The sequence below is a fragment of the Alexandromys fortis genome, unplaced genomic scaffold (assembly GCF_014885135.2).
Source record: "Alexandromys fortis isolate MF-2015 unplaced genomic scaffold, M_Fortis_MF-2015_v1.1 scaffold_80, whole genome shotgun sequence".
NCBI classification, from domain to species: Eukaryota; Metazoa; Chordata; class Mammalia; order Rodentia; family Cricetidae; genus Alexandromys; species Alexandromys fortis.
The window spans coordinates 1,735,932-1,755,066 of record NW_026068174.1 but is presented as its reverse complement, the minus strand read 5'-3'; the positions used below and the strand labels follow the sequence as shown (position 1 = coordinate 1,755,066).

Here is a 19,135-nt window from a genome sequence, read left to right as displayed (position 1 = left end):
GTGCACGACAGAACGCTCCCATCAGTCAGCACGGCTCACAGGGGATGTGCTGCCCTGTGGTGCTGGGAGCTCTGCTTTATTTGTTCCATTTGTCAGCCGTGTTGTGGGAGAGATCACAACGTTGAAGGAAGCTCTCAACTCAGGTGCCGTCTGCTCTTGAGAGGCTAACCCTTCCAGATGATGTGTTCTCTCCTGCCCAGTTAAAATTCGAGCTTCCCCATGGTCTACCAGTCCGGGGGAGGAAGCGGAGAATGGGAAGTGAACTACAAGCAGGGCATATCACAAGAGAAGCCTGGCGCTGTACCTGTCCCGTCAAGGATGGGTCACTGACCTTGGGGAGAGAATGGTTTTCACAGTCCTCTCTCTGCCCAAGGATGTGAAGAATTCTTTTCTGTAAGGCTTCTCATTTCTGGTGTAAATAGACCTAATCTTCTGGGCATGCCCACACCAGTTCCAACCCCTAGTGTGCTGAGCCTGAGGCCCTCAGCGGGTTTTCTCGCTCCCTCTGATGACTGGATTGTAGGCATTTGAAAGAGGTTTTGTATTTCCAGTCCCAGAAATGTCTTCTGCTTCTTATATGTTTTTCATTAAGCCCTTTTTCCATAGCGGGGTCATGAGGGCTAGGGAAAGTCACAGTGTCAGACAAGCACGGGTTCAAACTCAAGTTCCACATTCATCTTTCACTCCTATGCGCTTACATAAGCCTTTAGCCTCTCTGAAACTCACTTTCCTTGTCTGTAGAATTGGCGTGCTAACAGTACCTCCTTCATCACTTGTGAGGACTGAAGAGGAGATGCAAGAGAAGAATTGGGAAGAATGGTGACATCGGGTTAACATGTCCATTAGCCACTGTCATGAGCTTCCTGGAACCTGCACCTTCCCTTCCCAGGCCCTCTGCTCTGCCTTCTGGGTTTATCCTCAGAGCTTTTTGTTCCTCCCAGCACCCATACCTTTTTCAGGGTGAGCACCACCATCTACCTACCTACACACACATAGACACACACACACACACACATCCCATCACGCCCTGGGGCAAGCCACTATCTCTTTCCTCCCTAACCAAATCATTCCAATTCCAACTTCCCTCTTTCTCTTCTTTCAGGGGGAGGCTGTTCTCTTACGCGCTTTGCATTCTAACAACGGCGGCTATGGCCATTGCTCTCTCTGATCTGTTTAATAACATATTTTAAACTAATCCCTTGTAATAAAAGGATTTCATTACTAGCAGAGACAGCTGTGTAATACAGTGAGTTCATTACTTTCGCTTTTGCTGGAATCAAAAGTTTTGCAATGCTGGAAAGTTTTGGTGAGGAAGATTGCCTGGGGAAGCTGAGAAATGGAATTCTACAAGGATAGATCTACTAGTTAGGTAGGGGGAGAGGGCTTGTGGCTGGAGAGAGACCACCAGGAAGGGAGCCAAGGCTTCAGGGATGACAAGGAATTTCACTGAGTAAGGGGCTTCTGTGACGGTAAGGGCCCAGGGTTAGTGTCTGAACTTCCTTACCCACTCATAGCGGCACTGACACCCGCTTGAACTCGGCCAGCTACTATGTTCCTCATGCTGCGTTTAACTGATTGGTACCTTGGTGTCTTAATTGTTTCTATGTTCCTGCATCAGACTTGGTACAAAACAGTGTCAGCTAAACTGAAATAAATCCATTCCCTCCTCAGTTTTATCTCCCTGTGCTTTCTCCTGAGCACATCCTACTTCAACAACCATTCCCAAATTGGTAACAAAAATGGCCATTCCACCTCTGGCTTCTAGAGCTGCATCACTGTCTTAATTCCTTCTCCATGAGGATGTTTGCCTCATAGCCCCTTCTGCTGGGTTTCTCTCCTTTCCATCACGACCCTCTTATAACACTTCCTTGTGCTCTTCATAGGTTACTCCTTCCAGCAAACAGAAGTTCCATTCTCTGTGTTCTCAGTTAAGAATGCAGCGGCTACCCTTCATGTCTGTCGCTTCTGATCTGGCCAGTCAACAAGTTTTGTTCATTTATCTATTCAGTAGTTTGAATTCATGCATTTCTCTTCACAGTCCTCATTTATACCCCAGGGCCTGGTCTCTAACCTATACCCAGCTTTATATAATTTTCTAGGCCGCAGCAAGGGCTCATCTGCTTCCATCACAACCCTATTCTGTGCCTTTCGCCCTAAAACCAGCCCTGTGAACCTCTCCATGTAGTTCAGTGTGTGTGTGTGTGTGTGTGTGTGTGTGTGTGTGTGTGTGTGTGTGTAACTCGCATTTTCTGTACCATTCGTATTTGAGCTTCTCCAATGCGTTACACTACCTTCCTCAGAGCCCTGGCCCTCCACACAGTGATGGCTAACCTTCATTGCCAACTTGGCTGTATTTAGAACCCCCTGGTAGAGCACCCTCTGGACATGCCTATGAGGGTGTTTCCAGACACTGAACCGAAGAGGGAAGATGTCTACCTCCTTCAGTTTGAGTGTTACTAACTCATGGCTAGGGTTCTGGATGAAATATAAGAAGAAATGGAGAAAGTGTGTTCTCTAGCAGTTATCTCTCTGTCCTTCCTCACTTTGAATGTGATGTGACCAGCTTACGTCCCTCCCACCCCTGCCCACCATCTTGCCCTGATAACAGCAAGAAGTAAAAAAGGAAGGTGGACACAGCCCTCCCCAGGTTGCAACAACTGGTTTCTTTCATCAGGTGGCCTTCCACTTCCCTCCCCACGTGTGCATATTTATGTGGCTGCCTTTCCCTTTTCTTAAGGAAGTAGACTTTATCAACAGTTACTACTTAACCATCAGAGACTGCCCTGACAACATTTCTAGACAGATAGCATCAAGCTTCCTCCTCTGGTGATAGACTAGTGTAGCAGGTTCAGGGCCCTTTTTGTCAGTATATGCTAGGCTTTGCTGTGGTAACAAATAAGCCCTCACATTTGAGGAATGTAACATGGGAAAATATTAGTTCCTTCCCTGTACAAAGTCCTGGCAAGGGAGGCTGTCCTCTACATGGTAACTCAGCAGTTCAGGCTGCTTCTGCGCTGTATTCATCCATCTCAATTCATGGTGTCTATGGACACCTCGGCATCAGGGAACAGAGTTCCCCAGGAATTCATTTCCACTCTTAACTGCCAAGCAAATGTGGGGCAATGAGTGCTTCTGCTTACAGCTCTCTGCAAGAGCTAACCACCTGCACCTGCAAAGCAGGCTGCGGAATTTTGAGGCGCACCCTGGAAGGAGAGAACACATGTGGAGTGATTTGCTAATCAATTTACGAGATTCACGAGAAGGAGGTCACCAGTGTTCTGCGAGTGAATTCTAGGCTCCAAGAGGAATGCCTTCACACGTGAGAAATTGTGGGACAGGGTTTCTGTCAGTCAGTGTGTCAGCAGAGAAAGGCCACATGAAGAAGCTGTCCCACTAGCTCCCATGAATGAAGCTGATTAGGTAATTAATGAAGGCTCACCCGGGACCAGGATACCTAGCCATTCATTAAATCTGTCTGCAGGAGAACGATCTGGTGAGAGGTCTGGAAAGACCATACCACACAGTGCCCAGCAAAAGACTGGGGCATGCCTATGCTCTTCTCTTTCCCTTAGCTCCCTCAGGTGAACCCCTTTTCTTTAGAATAGACAGCTCTGTTGGTCGGCACGTATCCACGCGGCTTGTAATTCTATGTGCTGCATTAACAAATGTTCCCCAAGTTCAGTGATGTAAAAGGCAAGCAATTAGTAATCTTAATGCAGTGTGGATGTGAAGGAATGCACGGAAAACTGGAGCAGTATCAGGTGCAAATCAGTATATTATGGAACTTGTCATGGTGGCTTCTCAACAAGCTACAGAGTTAACTACCGCAGGATACAGCCCTAGCAGTTCTGGACATAGATCCAAAGGAGGCAGAGTTATCTTATGATAGAGACTCACGTCTTTTGTAGCACCATTCATAACGTCTCACTTATGGGATCACCCTTGGTATCCATCCGTGGATGAATAGATCAGGAAATTATGGTATGCCTATACAATGGGGTATTATTCAGCCATAAAGAAGAAAAATAGCCTCTGTAGTAAAATGAGCGGGACTGGAAAACATCATGCTGAGTGAAGTAACTGTCCTCATACAGCCAAGTTGCACACGGTTCAGGCCCTTCCTAAGACTGTGAGTTTTCTTTAGTCCCTGAATCCGTTTATTTTTTTTTTTAAATTTATTTATTTATTTATTAAAGATTTCTGTCTCTTCCCCACCGCCGCCTCCCCTTTCCCTCCCCCTCCCCCAATCAAGTCCCCCTCCCTCGTCAGCCCAAAAAGCTCACCTTACTAGACCTGGATGGAGGTGGGTGGTCCTTGAATCCGTTTATTTTAATTTACTTCCTGGGTCTTAATGAGCCTCTTTCTCCTCTCAGAAGGGAAAGTGCAGTCAGAGGAAACAGCTACACAACAACTCTCCTATGAGGAATCTGTGGTGGAGGGAGACCTGAAACTAGGAAGTCTTTTATTAGGGAAGAGGAAGGAACCAGACAGAGAGATAAAGGCATAGGAAAGTGTGACTCTCCCAAAGAAAAGAGGTTGTCGGCAGAGTGGGGTCTAGAACTCAGGTCACCTGATTTTCCCAAACTGACTTCAACCCTCCACTCTCTCCTCCTATTTTTCATCTCCCCTCAATGTGACTACGCTGGTTACTCCATAGACCTCAGAGGTCACCTAGAAATTTCTTGCTCCTGTATTTGGTCCTGACTTCTTGAGTTCTCAGCTCCTTTCATGCTCCCCGGCCACCATCCATGCTCTTCGTTTTGTTTGGGAATTTCTCTTGACCCTTCCCGCATTGGTGTGTGACTCGGCCAGGCTCTCTCCATGTTGCCTCAGCCCGTGGGTAGGCCGGCTGAGGACACGTGGGGACCCTGGACTCGGACCACTTTCCAACATCCTGTGCCTGCTCCATTGCTGCAAGTCCCCTTCTCCAAGTCAGCTTTCGCTGACAGTCATCTCTGCTTATTCCCACGGCTGAGGACTGAGATCTGGCTTCTCGTTCTCAGACTGTAGTCCTCGTCCCATTCCCGGATTGTAGTTCCTCAGATGCTCAGAGTGGCCCCCAGTCCCCACTCTCTGAGCTGACGAGTCTTAGGGTGGCCATGACCTATCTCTCAACTCTCGCTCTATCCTGAAGACATTCGTGGGTACATAGCCATTAGGTCCTTGCCTTTCTTATGCTTTCGCCCTGGAGAATAGATGTAAAACTATATGTTTGTTTCCCACCCACCAACAGTACGGATTGAGGCCTCGGGTAGTGGCCAGATGTCCCTCATGAGCACACCGCCCCTCATGGGACCAGCCTCGGATCACACACGTCTCTAAGTGACAACACTTCCACATGTCCGAACACTAACCCCTCTTCTCATCCCAGCTTAACTACCACTTCTTCCTCCAGCCTTCTCTGATGACCTGTTTTCTCATCCAATGTAGAGGAAACAACTTTATCATCTGAAAGATTTGGTGTCGAATGTCTACTATGGACAGTTATGGGTCTTGATTGAAGCACTATATAAATTCTCATCCTCTACTAAGTGAGAATAGGAAAGTTTTTTTTTTTTTATGAAATCGATACAATGAGATCATATGTTACGATGAAGGGCTCAATGAGGGGCCTTAGCTGTGCCTGTGTATGATTCAGATGTAGCCAGACACACCAAGAGAGCCGCAGACAGACCTTTTATGACATTATGCCCCAAGAGAAAGAACCCACTTATAGTATGACAGTCTAGATGACCAAGCTTGCTTGCGAGAACTCCAGGGTGGCAGGGAGCCTGCAAACGTAGCAGACAAGGCTGTCGGGCTGTGCCCCAGCTTTGAATGCCAACTCAGCTGCTACTTAGCTGGGTAATTGTGGCCTTCACTCTCTCTGCCTTTCTTTCCTCATTTCCAAAGCAGGGATTAAATACAGAATGGCCTATTGGATAGGGTTAATGCAGAAATAAGTGAAATACCTTTAAAGGATTTAGAACATCTCTGGCAGACTGTAAGCCTTCAATAAATGCTAATTATCGTGTTTTATGTCATTATTCGCCCGCACAGTCGCTGCGGACCTGCCTTCATCTTTGGGAGAAGGGGCTGTGAGTAAAATTGGAAAGAGATATTTTACTAACCAGCATTGGGAGAGCTCGGAGGGAACAGAGGGAAGCCTGCTTCACAGCATCTGTTCCAAGGGTATCACAGGGGAGAAGCGAGCCATAAGAAACGGCTCAAAAGTGGGTCATGCGGCAAACGCGGCCAGAAGAGCAGTCCTTAGCTCTGCTTATAAACTACAGTTGGGTCATCTTAATGAACGCTCATGTCTGGGCCTGACCAGAACTGCTGGGCCAACCTCTGAGTATCTGAAAAAAACCCTCTCGGGTGATTTTAGTCTGCACCAACGATAATAAAACACTGAGCTAAAGCCAGACGGGGATGAAGTTGGAGTGTCGTAAGTGATGATACTGGAGGGTGTATGTGAAGCAGGAGGTGTGAGAGCAGAGCAAATGGAGGTGAGTTGATGCTGCATGTGGGACCAGGGGAAGGCAAACCAGGTACCCAGAGAGGTGAGATTTGTTGAGGGCGGGCGCTTTCTCAAGTTTCACATCCTGGGCATTCAGTCGCCTCATCTTAGACCCTTAGTCTGGTCCTAGTGGTTTTGAAAATGTTTTGAGTGTTTTTCTTTGGGTACTGGTTTTAGTTGATCTTGACCTGATTTGAATCAGACATATGAAAAGGGAAAGAGATTAAATTCCTAGTCTCAGAATGATCCTATCTACCCATACAACCATCCATCCATTCATCCATCCATACACCTACCTACAGGTCCTTAATCCATCCATTAGTCATTCAACTATTTATTCAATCATCACATATTAGGACCTGTTATGTTAAGCTCCACATGCTTATCTGCCTCTTTGTACAGATATCAGGAGTTTTGTCACCTCATGAGGAGAAATACTAGGGACAGACCCTGTAGTCTCATCCGCTCTGGAAACAGGACGTGGGGCAGCAGGAGACAAGGTGATTTGAGAAAAGAGAAGGGGCCTTACTGCCTGCTAGCCATGGGGACAACTTATTACTTACCACCTCCAATTGCAGTTTTAAAATTGATAAAATGGGAATGTCAGGTGGTGATGATGCTTAAATAGCAGGCAAGCCTATAAGGCCCAAGGTGTTGTGAAATGATTGGGAGAACATTAGAATGACCTTCAAGCTGTTGATTTTAAAATATTACTTTCTTTCCTACATAAAACACATCTTTTCGCAGCCAGAGAAATGTAAAGCTTGAGTGTGGGCTGAACGTAGGTATCATCTAATCAGATTCCTTATTATACAAACAATACAGGTGAGAGAGAGAGAGAGAGAGAGAGAGAGAGAGAGAGAGAGAGAGAGAGAGAGAGCGCGAGCTCTGGCCAAGGCTGTGCAACTAGTTGCTGACTCATGGAGTTGGAAGAAGCTCGGGATGCTCAAACCAAGTTAACATGGAAGCATCCGGAAAGCAGATGGATCACTAGTTTCTGTGGATAAGAAAACCATTCATTTTTTACCACGTCTGGCTCTGGTACTGGGATGGACCGCAGATGCAAGGGTCCAACTTTTCTATTTCTTGAACATCTATTAATAAAACGCATCAGGCATATGCGTGCATGCTGTCTCATTCCATCTTTATAAAAACCTGTTGCATATCATTTTTCTCTGTAGTTTGCAGGTGGAGGAAACAGGCTCCATGAGATTAAGTGACTTTGCCAGGGACTCACTGCGGGGATGTGTTGGTACTGGGACTGAGCCTATGTCTTCAGAATTCAAATCTCACACTCTAGGCTTAGTCTCACTGTTTAACTTGCAAAAGCTTTTGAATAAATAAAATATAAAAATAGGTAAGATGTAGGACTGGCCTAGAATCACATGTCTGGGCTAAATGGAAGACTGGTAGCATTGCTGGTCACAGGGGCACAGTAGGCCACCCCACTAACAGTGTCCCCCATACAACTGAAGCTATTTCAGGTGTCTCAGTGGTTGAAGCAGGCCTTGAGAAATTCACTCAATTTCTTGGTCCTCTTAAAAACCTGCAATTCTGTCATTCTAAGTTCAAGTCTTTGGTCAATTTTTACTTCTGGTCATGCACAGCTAAGGGCACAGATGAAGGCACAGTGAGTCCCGGTAGCTCAGCACAAGTGACGCTGTTCTTTTTTATTATTATTATTATTATTTTTATCGACGCTGTTCTTTCCTGCACCTGTTGGGCTGAGTCATCTTTCCAGGCCTAGCACAGATGTCATTCACAGGAACTTAAAATGCGTTCTGAGTCATACCTTCATGCTTTAGGCTAAGGATACAAGGACTATTATGGTAGCTTAGCGTGCCAAATCATCTCATTATTGCCTGGTAAGAGGCCAGGGAGAAAATACGCAACTGCAATCAATGTTGGTCAAGAAGGATGGATGTGGATGCCAGCACCAGAGTGTCCAAAGGCTCTAGCCATGGACATGATGGCATTCAGCTATCTGTTGCCACTGTCCCCTGGAATACAGTTTCTCCACCCTCAGTGCTCACCAGGCAATGTTGGGTGATACCTATCCAAACATTTATCTTAACCATCTGTGGATCTCCATTTCCTTGTCTGTCTTAGGCCTTTTTGTAGGAGTTTCTATGGCTAACGTGGGTCCTGGTGCCCAGTAAGTGAAAAGCAAAGGAAATAATGGGTGAGAACATGGGACAGCTTCTGTGTCAGGAAGGTGGGAGGATCGGGAAACTGGAACAACAGATGAGTGAAATGAGAAGCTAGTAGCAGCAGGTTCTTCTAAAACATTTCTGACTGGGGTTAGAGGCCAAGGGACAGCCCCGGTAATCCTGGAAGTGGGATGGAGCCTCCTCTCCACTGTTTCTTCGAACCCTGTCTTGCCATCAGAGCATCTCAGTGCAGCCAAGAAGCTCAGGGCACGCTCAGGTCCAGCTAGAGGAACCCCTTGTATTCTCCAGTTTCCAGCTCTACATTTTAATTCCACTCTTCGTATTGACTGAGAAGCTGCCTTCATTGTGAATAATTCACTGTACCTTAATCTAAACCTCTGTTTAATCAGATCCCTCCTCCCTTTAAACAAATAGTGACTTCTATTTGCCAAATAATGACTTTCTCAATGATGGACACCTTAAAAGGAGAATCCTGCAGTGGAGCAGCACCAAGAGCACTCGGTGAGTTTAAAGAAAAAGAAATACGAAGTTAGGAGGAGAAAGCAATAGTGCAAAGGATGGGAGGGGTTGGAGGAGAGGGATTGGGGATGGCTTCGATTAAAACACATGATAGGCATGCATGAAATTCTCCATAAAGACAAAATAGCTGACACTTGTGCTCTACGGTTAAGTGTATTTATAACTAACAAATACAATAAACTATTACTAGCATTAGATGTGATAAAGAAGGACTCTTACAGTGGGCACTTTTCCACGATGCTAAGAACCTTGCAGTGGCCGAAGGAGCCACAGAGAGAGGCCTCTGTCTACTCTCTCTCCTTGGGGGTCCTGTCCTTAATCCATGTGTTGTTTTCCTTGGCTTGATCATCTTCTAATACACCGTGCGATTTGCTTGTATATCAAATGCATTATTTACTGTTTGACACTCAGTCTCACACTACAGTGTGAGCTCCATGAGGTTTGGCTCTCTCCAGCATCTAGAATGGAACCCAGAATACTGTAGATGCTTAGTGAACACTTGTAGGAGAAATGAATGGTTTGCTGGATCCAAGCTCTGAAAGCTTCCCTGAGTAAAAGGGAGGAGGGACCTTACAAAGTTCATGGCTTGTGCCTTCTAGAAACCTATTGCAACTAAGCTAAGAAGGTCCTAGGATTTCCCTAGGACTATGAAATCAAAACTTATATTTTTGGGAGAAGTTTATATAGGTATATAGTCCTTACATCTTCCACCCGTCCGTCTTCACTCTCCAGTTCCTCCTGTGTCCTAGTCTCACTCCTTCTCAAATCCACGGCCTCTTTTTTTTTAATGTTAATTATTATATTGTGTGAATATATAAATGCAACTTACTGAGTCCATTTAGTGTTATTTTCTACAAATGTTTTTAGGGCTGACCACTTGTTATTAGGTAACCAACTATGGGTGTTTATCTCTGGGAAAGACTGATTCTTCCTCTCTCTCAGTGGTTATTAGTTGCTTGTAGCTTTTCTTCTAGGGTGGGATCTTATGGGATTTTTGAAGCATGATTAATAAAAACTCAGAAAAGCAAAACAGCCAGGCTCTTACCTCTACCTCAATCTGAAACAGCGATTCTGCCTCCAGGAATCTCAGAATGAGACTGAGACTGAGAGCTGTCTCCTCCCGTCTTATATTCCTCTCTAGTCCTAGGATTAAAGGTGTGCACCATTACTGCCTGGTTTTCACGACAAGCTAGTGTAGTTACTGGGATTAAAGGTGTGTGTTATTGCTGCCTGGTCTATAAGGCTGGCCAGAGTGGCTGTTTTACTTTTCTGATCCTCAGGCAAGTTTATTTATTAAAATACAACTGAAATGCCACTACAGATTTTCTAAGTCTGTGTGACAACTGGCGTTGTCACTGTCTAGATCTTCTCTGGGAAACCATGTTCTTAAGAGTTCATAGGTACAGCTTCTCTGTCATATATAGAAGACATGGTCTCACAGCAGATGTCCTTGCCCTCTGGCCCTTACAATCTTTCTTCCCCCTTTACCAACATGTTTCCTGAGCCTTAGTTGTGGAGGTTGTGCTGTAGACTTATCAGTTAGGACTGGACACCCTGTATGATCCACAGTAGACAGTGGGTGAATGCTGCAACAAATGCTGGAGAAACCACAGCGGTTTAAAACAGCACAGGATCACTTCTTACTCATGTTGTACTGGTCTAGACCAGTTGGGGTGAAGGTTCTGATCTCTCGGGGGCACAAGATGGCAGAGTTATAACTGTATAGCTGCCATACCCATCTGTGGTGGTTTGAATGCAAATGCTCCCAGAGGCTTATATTTGAATAATTGGTCCCCAGTTGGTGGAACTGTTTAGGAAGGATTAGGAGGTATGTCCTTGTTGGGGGAGGAGTATCACAGGAGTGAATTTTGAGGCTTCAGAAGCCTCCCACCATTTGCAGTGTGCCTCCCTGCCTCCTGTTTGTGGATTGAAACCTAAGTCTTCAGCTGTTTCTCTCATCATACCTATTTGCTCCACTAGCTAGGGTTCCAGTCCTCTGAATTCTTTTATAAATTCCCTTGGTCATGGTGTTTTGCTATAGCAATAGAACAGTAAGCAAGGGGAGGCATGTGACTGCCTCTAAAGTGCTCTTATTTCATCCACCCAAAGAAGTCTCATAGCCCCACCTCCTCGGATGTGACTGAAGAAGGGTTGAAATTGGAATATTGATCATTGTTACCAATATCATCTGTTATGCACACCACCCATTCCTCTCTTGCTTCCTCTGCCTCCGGGATGTATTTGGATTCCATTTCTTACCCCATTTGCACATTAGTTTCATCCTTGTCTTTGCCTCCATAGTCTTCTCCCTACTCCCGCTCCCCACCATCTGCTTCCCCCAAACCTCTATTCCCCCCCGCCCCAGCCCTGATGGCCACATCTCTTGCCATGCAGGATGGATAGGATTCAATTTCCAGTTTCCCTTGCCCCTAATTGAGCTTAATGATTTATGTCTTGTAATGGCCACAAATGGGCAGGAATTCCAGGATCTCATTAATAATTTTAAACATGCCAGAGTAGGATTTTTAAATCTTAAGCAAAAAATTAAATGACCATACAATCTTTGTTCGCGTCCCAGGAGACAATCCCGTTTCAGCTTGACAGCTTAATTAAAAGCCAGGCAAATTGGACACAACACTTTTAATAAACAGGACTTGGCAGGCCAGGGAAAGGAATGAAAGGGAGGTGAGAAGGGGGGAAATGAAGTTCATGGTGCAACAAGAGGAAATGAAATGGGAGGTCCCTTCCTTGGGAAAGATCTTTCTGGAAGCTGCGGATACCTTCAGGTGACAGGAATGACCCAGAAGATTCTCAGAGACTGGGTTCTTTGCTGATTCCAGTTTCCTCTAAGATCATATTATTCCATATGGGGAGAATGCTGCTGCCCACGGATGTTTTGGGGGAATCTCTGGGTCCATGTTTGACTCCTTCTGAACCATCCTTCCAAATCCCAAGCCCACTGAGAAATCTACTTGGGAAATGGTCTGCAGGCTCAACTCTGAGGAGTCACTACATGTGACAGGCTTTATGAGGAGTCTTCAGACTTTTCTTCTGTTTTATAGTCTTGCCTTACCTCTGGTACGTGTATGTATGCATGTGTGTGTATGTGTGTGTGTTCATGTGCATGTGGTGCATATGTACATGTAGAGGTTCACACATGTACAGTCCAGAGGACAACCTTGGGTATTGTTCTGTTATTCCTCAGGCACTGTCCATCCCTCTTGAGACATGGGCTCTCAACTGGCCTGGAACTTGACAAGTAGGTGAAGATGGCTATCTAAGGAGTGCCAGGGATCTTTCTTTACCTCCTCAGAGCTGAGGTCATAAGCATATGGCTCTATACTCAGGGTTTTCCTTGTTGTTGGGAGATAGTTATAGTTTTCCTTAGTTATGATAAAAGATAAAATAGATATAAATATTGTAACTGTAATTCTTGCTTGAGAACTGTTTTGCTATATGTAATTTTACTATGTTAAAATGAAAGCCTTCTTTTTTGTTTAAACAGAAAATGGGGAAATGATGTGGGAGTGATTTCTTACTAATAAAGAAACTGCCTAGGCCCATTTGATAGGCCAACCCTTAGGTAGGCAGAGAAAACAGAACAGGATGTTGGGAGAAAGAAGCTTAGTCTAGGAGTCGCCATGATTCTCCCACTCCAGACAGATGCAGGTTAAGATCTCTGGTAAGCCACCTCGTGGGCTACACAGATTATTAGAAATGGGTTAGATTAATATGTAAGAGCTTGCCAATAAGAAACTGAAACTTAGGGGCCAGGCAGTGTTTAAAAGAATACAGTTTCCATGTAATTATTTCAGGTAAAGCTAGCCATGTGGGAGCCAGGGCTGCCGGAACGCAGCCCTGCCGCTCCTACAACAGTTGGGTACTGAGGATTGAACTCAGGTTGTCATGGTTGTGAGGCAAGTACCCTCTGAGCTATCTCTCTAGCCTTGGGTCTTACTCTTTGATTATCTCTTTTGTGGTCAAATATTCCCACCTCTACTAAGGTTTAGTTTTCTTCTGGGTCTGCTGCCTTTACTTGTTGTACATAGGGGCTGATCCAGCATAAGGCTGCAGACTCCATTACCAGAAACCACACAGGAATCACTCAGAGTTCATGCATGGACTAGGGGAGAGCCTGTGAAAAGTCCTTCTGTTAGCTCCTCCTAGGTGGATACAGGGGTCTGCTCAGAATGAGCCCACTTCAAAGAACTTAAAGATTTAGAAGAGGAAGGAAGCAGGAACCCAGACTCCTGCTTCCACTTTGCCCGACTCGCTCCTTCAGCCGAAGGGGGTAGATTTCCATTTCCATTTAGAACCGTCCTGTCCCCTTCCCCAGTCCCATCAGCTGTCTAGTTGGCTTGAGCTTATTTTGAATTCAAAGTAATTTACTTATGTATCGCTGCCACATGCTGCTTTAGTTAAAGTGAAGACTGCCGATCTTTCTGGCATAAAAAGAATTAAACAAGGAGAGGAGGAAATTAAAATGTGTTTGGAAGTATTCTGATCCTCATTGCAAAGTCTCATGGGGCAGAACTGGCTATGGATGAGGAAAAATGATCTCTTGGGCCGGTGTGGGGTTTGCTAACCCTTGAAAAAGAACACATTCATGTTGAGGGTGGGGGGTGATTGCTGCCTGCTGTCTTTTGTTGGCTCCATCCTCACAGATTCCTGTTTTCATTACAGAAACCCAGAAGTCTGAAGCAAGTAAAGTTCTTGGCACTGATCTGGGCTGTCTGTGTATGGTGAAGTAGCCACACCTCAGAGAGAGAAGGCCACTTGCCCAAGCCCTGCAGAAATGATGCAGTGGGGCCTCCAGGGAGGTGGTGGCTTTCCTTGTCAGGGAATAAACATGACTTTCAGACACAGGCGGGCTTATTATTGGCTACGGGTATTTCTAGCTCAGTGCGAAGCTCGCTTTGTCAAGTTGCCTGCTAAGTGAAAACAAATTCTGTCCTTTCCACCGACTTCCACAAAAATAGAGACGTTCTTGCTTAAAAGACCCCAGCAGCCAGGGTTGCCAAGTTTGCGGATAGAAAGGTCCAAATGACAATGTAAATGCTGAAGTGTGTTTTGCTTGCTGGCACTTCAGGTGGAGACCACAAGGGCTGCAAATACACAGGGGTGAAGCTTCTCTGGAGGCGCCGTGTGAGAATTCTAAGTTTAGATTGTGGTAATGGCTGCACAATTTTCTGTGCTTACTAAAACGGTTCAATTGAACACTTGAATGAATTCCTGGGTACACAAATTGCATCTCAGTAAAGTATATTCCCTTTAAAAAGGCAGAAAGAGAGAGGAAACTAAGAATGAAGGCTGAGACGACGCTCTCAGGACAAGGGCGGAGGTAGATGGCTACTCCCGGCTTCTGTGATAGTTTAGGTTTATGCTCTCGAAGCCCCTCCTCCGGCCACAGCAGCAAATGTGGAAACAGATGGCACCCCTCCAATCAGTCCCTCTCCAGACCTTTGTCAAAGAAGCGCATTTCAACCCGACAGCTCACTAGCTTCTGTCAAATGCGTGTTGGATGGAGTGACACTTAGAGGAACAACATATGTGGCCTCGGAAATCCTCTTAGATCCCCAGAAAGTAGATTATTGGCACTTCATTAGCCCAGGCACCCATAGAATGTGTCTGCAGCCATTATAGCTATGTTCTTTTAGCCCCACCAAAGCTAAGAAGTGACATGATCACATGAGGACTGTGGGGTATTTCTAGTCAGATGCCAGTGTCCTTCCCGTGAGACCCAACGTGGTAAGCACCCCCACAGAATTAGCACCGAGATAAAGTTTTTTTTAAAAAACTTTTTCTCTTATATTTAATGTGTGTGTGTGTGTGTGTGTGTGTGTGTGTGTGTGTTCACCCTTATACCATAGCACACCTATGGAGGTCAGAGAACAACTTTTGGAAGTCAGGGTTTTCTTCCTACAGTTTGGGTCATGGGGTTTGAACTTGGGTCTTCAGGCTTGATCACAAGCTCTTTTACCCGCTGAACCATCATGGAAGCCCAAGGAAAAGTTTATGTGTTAAAAGTGTAAAATGAATTATTTGCTAAGCAGTGGGAGCCACTGAACTCATTGGGGGTAGAGATGATGTCTTCCCTGCTCCTTCTCCTTTTCTTCCTCCTCTGACTTCACTCTTCCTACTTTTCCCTTTTCTCTCCGGCTCCTCTTCCTCTCCTAATTCTCTTCCTAGTCTTCCCTTTACCTTTGTCTGTATTGTAGGGATAAATGCAAGAGTAGAGGACTGGGAAGATAGCTCAGATGTCTTGCAAACTTCAGGACCTGAGTTCAATACCCAGGACCCATGTTTTTTAAGATGCAGGCATAGTGGTACATGCTTGTAATGCCAGTGCAGGGAAGGCCGACACAGGTAGATCCTTAGGGTTTCTGGCCAGCCAGCTTCGAATAAGTGGTGCATGGTGCTTCATAAAAAACACCGAAGACTGTCCTCTGTCCTACATACACACACACACACACACACACACACACACACACACACACACACTAACATACATGCGAACATGCACCTGCCCTTTATTCCCACACATAGATGAATACATATACAAACACATAAAAAAATAAAATGAATAATGTTAGGGTAGCAGCTGCCAGAGACAAACTTGTTTCTGGCTCAATAACTTCCCTGCTTTCTGGTAATTTCGTCTCCCTATTATTCACCCAAGCACCCAACATAGCGCCCCTGAGGTTCAAATGAAGGATGGGACGTGGTGTTTACCCCATGGAGGCAGACATCAGGATAACCACTGACACAGTTCCATGGCAGAGGCCTTTTCCAGAGACTGTGGGACTAGGTGAAGGGGAGACAACAGGAGTAAGAAAATGGCAAACCAATGTTCATACGATTATAGTAGCTAGACTTACCCCCTATTTTCTGTGTTCATGTTTTGTCACCCCATTTACTGGGAAGAGACCAGCCTTCCTAGGACTAAGCCAATCTTTAGGGTGTTAAAAAGAGCCATTCTTGGGAGGACATACAAAAATTACCCCAGAGCCCACATGTCCTAGCCTAGAGCTCACACTTCAGGATGCAGATCAGTTCGACAGCTCAGAGCCCACATGGCCGACTGGGCTTGCACTCACCAATCATAAGCAATTGACCTTCCTTGCCTGGCCTTTCCTGTGAAGAACAATAAAGAATGAAGACCCCTCATGTCCTCCCTTGGCTTTGTATACCCCGGTGCTTCCCCAAGTGGCCCACCATGAAGGAATTCAGGTGATGTGACTCCTCCTTCAATGATGTTGGGCTTCATGTCACAAGTCAGTCACCTCCACAAATTATGAACCAGGAGAAGAATTGATTCAGGGATGTAAAGCTGGAAGTACGGTCAGGAATTTTCCAGGTGAGAGAGCACTCCAGACTCAGGCCTGGCTTGTGCTCTGGGCCATAGATTGGAAATGGGAACATTAGGCTGTGGTGTCTCATGATTACTTTCAGCTCTTTAAAGGCAATCTGTGGGCATTCCATTTGCAACGTGCATTTGCATAACTTATAAGTCATCGTGTCTAAGCCAAGACTTATCTATACCAGACTGAAGGTTTATCAAGGTCCTGACTGCTTTTCTTTTATTCTGTCAAACACAGAACAGGGAGCCAAGCTTGCTTCCAGGATCTCTTGTTTGCTTTCAGTCTTGGTACAGATTCTCCTCACTCCTAGGATGCCAGATTCTTCTGCTATAAGATAGGAATGATACCAGCAGTCTCAGTGTGTTGCTGGGGGATTGAACAGGCTAATGTGTAAAAGCATCAATTAACAGTGGCCAGTGCATTTAGTTAGGTCTCTGTGATCATCGGCTAAGTTATTCTGTGACTCTTGCTACGCAGAATCTACAAAGATGCAGAAACTGTGTCCTGACACCTAAAGATGGCTGGTGTGATGAGAGCCAGAGAATCTGGGAGGATCCAAAGGCTGATGGCTTGCACACACTGCATTTGACGATGAACGTGATAATGGATGGATGCTTTGGCCTTTCTACACAGTCAAAATGAAAGATCATAGGGAGAAAAAAAATGCTTGCGCTATGAGCCTGAAAGACCTGGGACCCGGGCCCATGCCATGCTGGCTCCCGGCTCTGCCATTTCTGAGCCATAGAAACCAGTTAATTTTACCCAGTCTTAGTTTTCCCACTAAGGTGAATCCAGGTGGATCCAGACAGATAACAGTCACAAAAGCTGAACTTGAGTAGCCACCAGCTGTGCTGAAGATACCAGGAAGAGTTCTCTAAGCCAGTTGTCTGGCTTAGAGAAAAGTCGGCTGCTCAGTGCCCAAGGTCACTCACTCAGTAATAAGTGTTGGGGCTAAGATTTGAACCCAGGCCTTTGGATTCCAAGGCTGTTCTAATAACAGTTGTTTTTCACTAAAGCTCTCTCAGGGCTGTGCTAGAGTCAGCAGGCACTCACATAATGACAACTATTAGTAACTGTGGACTGTCTTTGATCCATTTGGCTAATGGTCCTCGATCATTTAAGACTCCATTCATGTGTGATACTTTCTTCCCATCCCTGGAACCAGTCCGCTGATAGTCCCATGATGCATCACTCCAGGCTTTATATTGTTCTCAAATGATGGGGAAAAAATAAAAGGGCCTACCAGGTTCCAGGAACATTAATCAAACGTTAATCCAAAAAAGTTAGTAATGAGACAGCCCAGTTTGAGAAACAATTTGAACGATAGGCCTTTACAGATGGGGAAAATTAGATTGAATAAATGATTTACTCTAAGGGGATTTAATGCAAAAATGTCAAGCCCTATAAGCCAAGCAAGTGTTAGGAATTCTGGGATCTGAACTGATGTGAAGGCGACTTAAAGCGTTTGCTCTTGGGACAGCTTTGGTGTTAGCACAGGCGAGTCCAGGACATGGAGAATGCTGGCTGGCTGGGGACCAGGAGAAGGTCCCCAGTGGCATCTGAATGTCCACACGATGTGGCAGGCCAGTTCCAGGTCCTTCGTATTCATGTTGGGAAGGTCAGCTGGGGCCACTCAGACTTCAGCTGCTCAAGACAGGGACTCTCTCACCCTTCTTACTTTCGATGCCATGTGTACCCGGCAGCCTTTAGGGGTAGATTCTCCTGAGTTTTTTTTTTTTCTTGTTCAGATTCTGGGTGGCATTTAATATGCAGGAGGCACAGGCTGGACCTATGCTCATAAATCAGCTTGACTGAATTATGTTTGAGAGGGGGAAAAAAGATAGTTTAATTCAATAGCTAATCTTTGTTCCCTTTGTAATTTTTCTCTTCTGTTCTGCCTGATTTTTATAGTCTGACAAACGTCATGGTCATAGGACGCAGTCCGAGAGCTGCATGTCCAGGTGGACGGCCCCATCTTACATGCTGGACGGTAGTCTTGGATGATGGGTGGTGGTGAGAGCAGAACATTTCAGAATAGTGTACCAAGAGGTTTGTAGTAATGTGTTGGGACACCGGAACTGTTGCGTGGCCATCTTTAAAACATTGGGTAAATATGTACTTACAGTAATTTGTAAATGACGTAGAGTAAGAAATTCATTCCGTGATCTATTTTCTATTGCTATAACATCATCCCCCAGAGTAGGTATTTTTTAAACCAAAGGGACTTATTTTGACTCATACTTTCTGTGGCTGGAAATTCCAAGAGCACAGGGTCTATGTGGGGGCCTCAGGCGGCTTCAGCCCCTGGTGGAGAAGCAGAAGAGCAAGTGGATACATGCAGAAGAGACAGAACAAGGGGAAGGGAGCTGCAGCTTGGCTTTAGGATGTCTTGCTATCATAGCTGCTAATCTAATTAAGTGAGAGCCGGAACTGACTCATGTAGAAGAGGCATCACTCATCCATGGGGCTCCTCCTACATGAGTAAACACCTCCCCACACTGCTGTTTTGAGGAGCAACTCAACATGAATTTTGAACAAATTTCAGCAGCTCAGTTTCTTGTTTTTTGTTGTTGTTTTGTTTTTTT

General features: G+C 45.4%; 1 protein-coding gene and 1 long non-coding RNA gene across 3 annotated transcripts in view; one reads left to right on the top strand and one right to left on the bottom strand.

Annotated features, from left to right (window-relative positions):
- The window catches only part of Asic2 (acid sensing ion channel subunit 2), a 1,083,285-nt gene that overhangs the window by 387,877 nt on the left and 676,273 nt on the right, over nt 1–19,135 (bottom strand). The window lies entirely within an intron of this gene.
- LOC126492366 (uncharacterized) overlaps nt 1–19,135 on the top strand; it is a 132,909-nt gene that overhangs the window by 101,636 nt on the left and 12,138 nt on the right. The window contains exon 3 of one of the 2 annotated variants that reach the window (XR_007589571.1): nt 13,873–13,973. The exons of the other annotated variant lie outside the window; for it this stretch is intronic. This is a non-coding gene — a long non-coding RNA (uncharacterized lncRNA). Of the gene's footprint in view, nt 1–13,872; nt 13,974–19,135 lie in introns of those variants that run through there. 2 annotated transcript variants of the gene reach the window in all.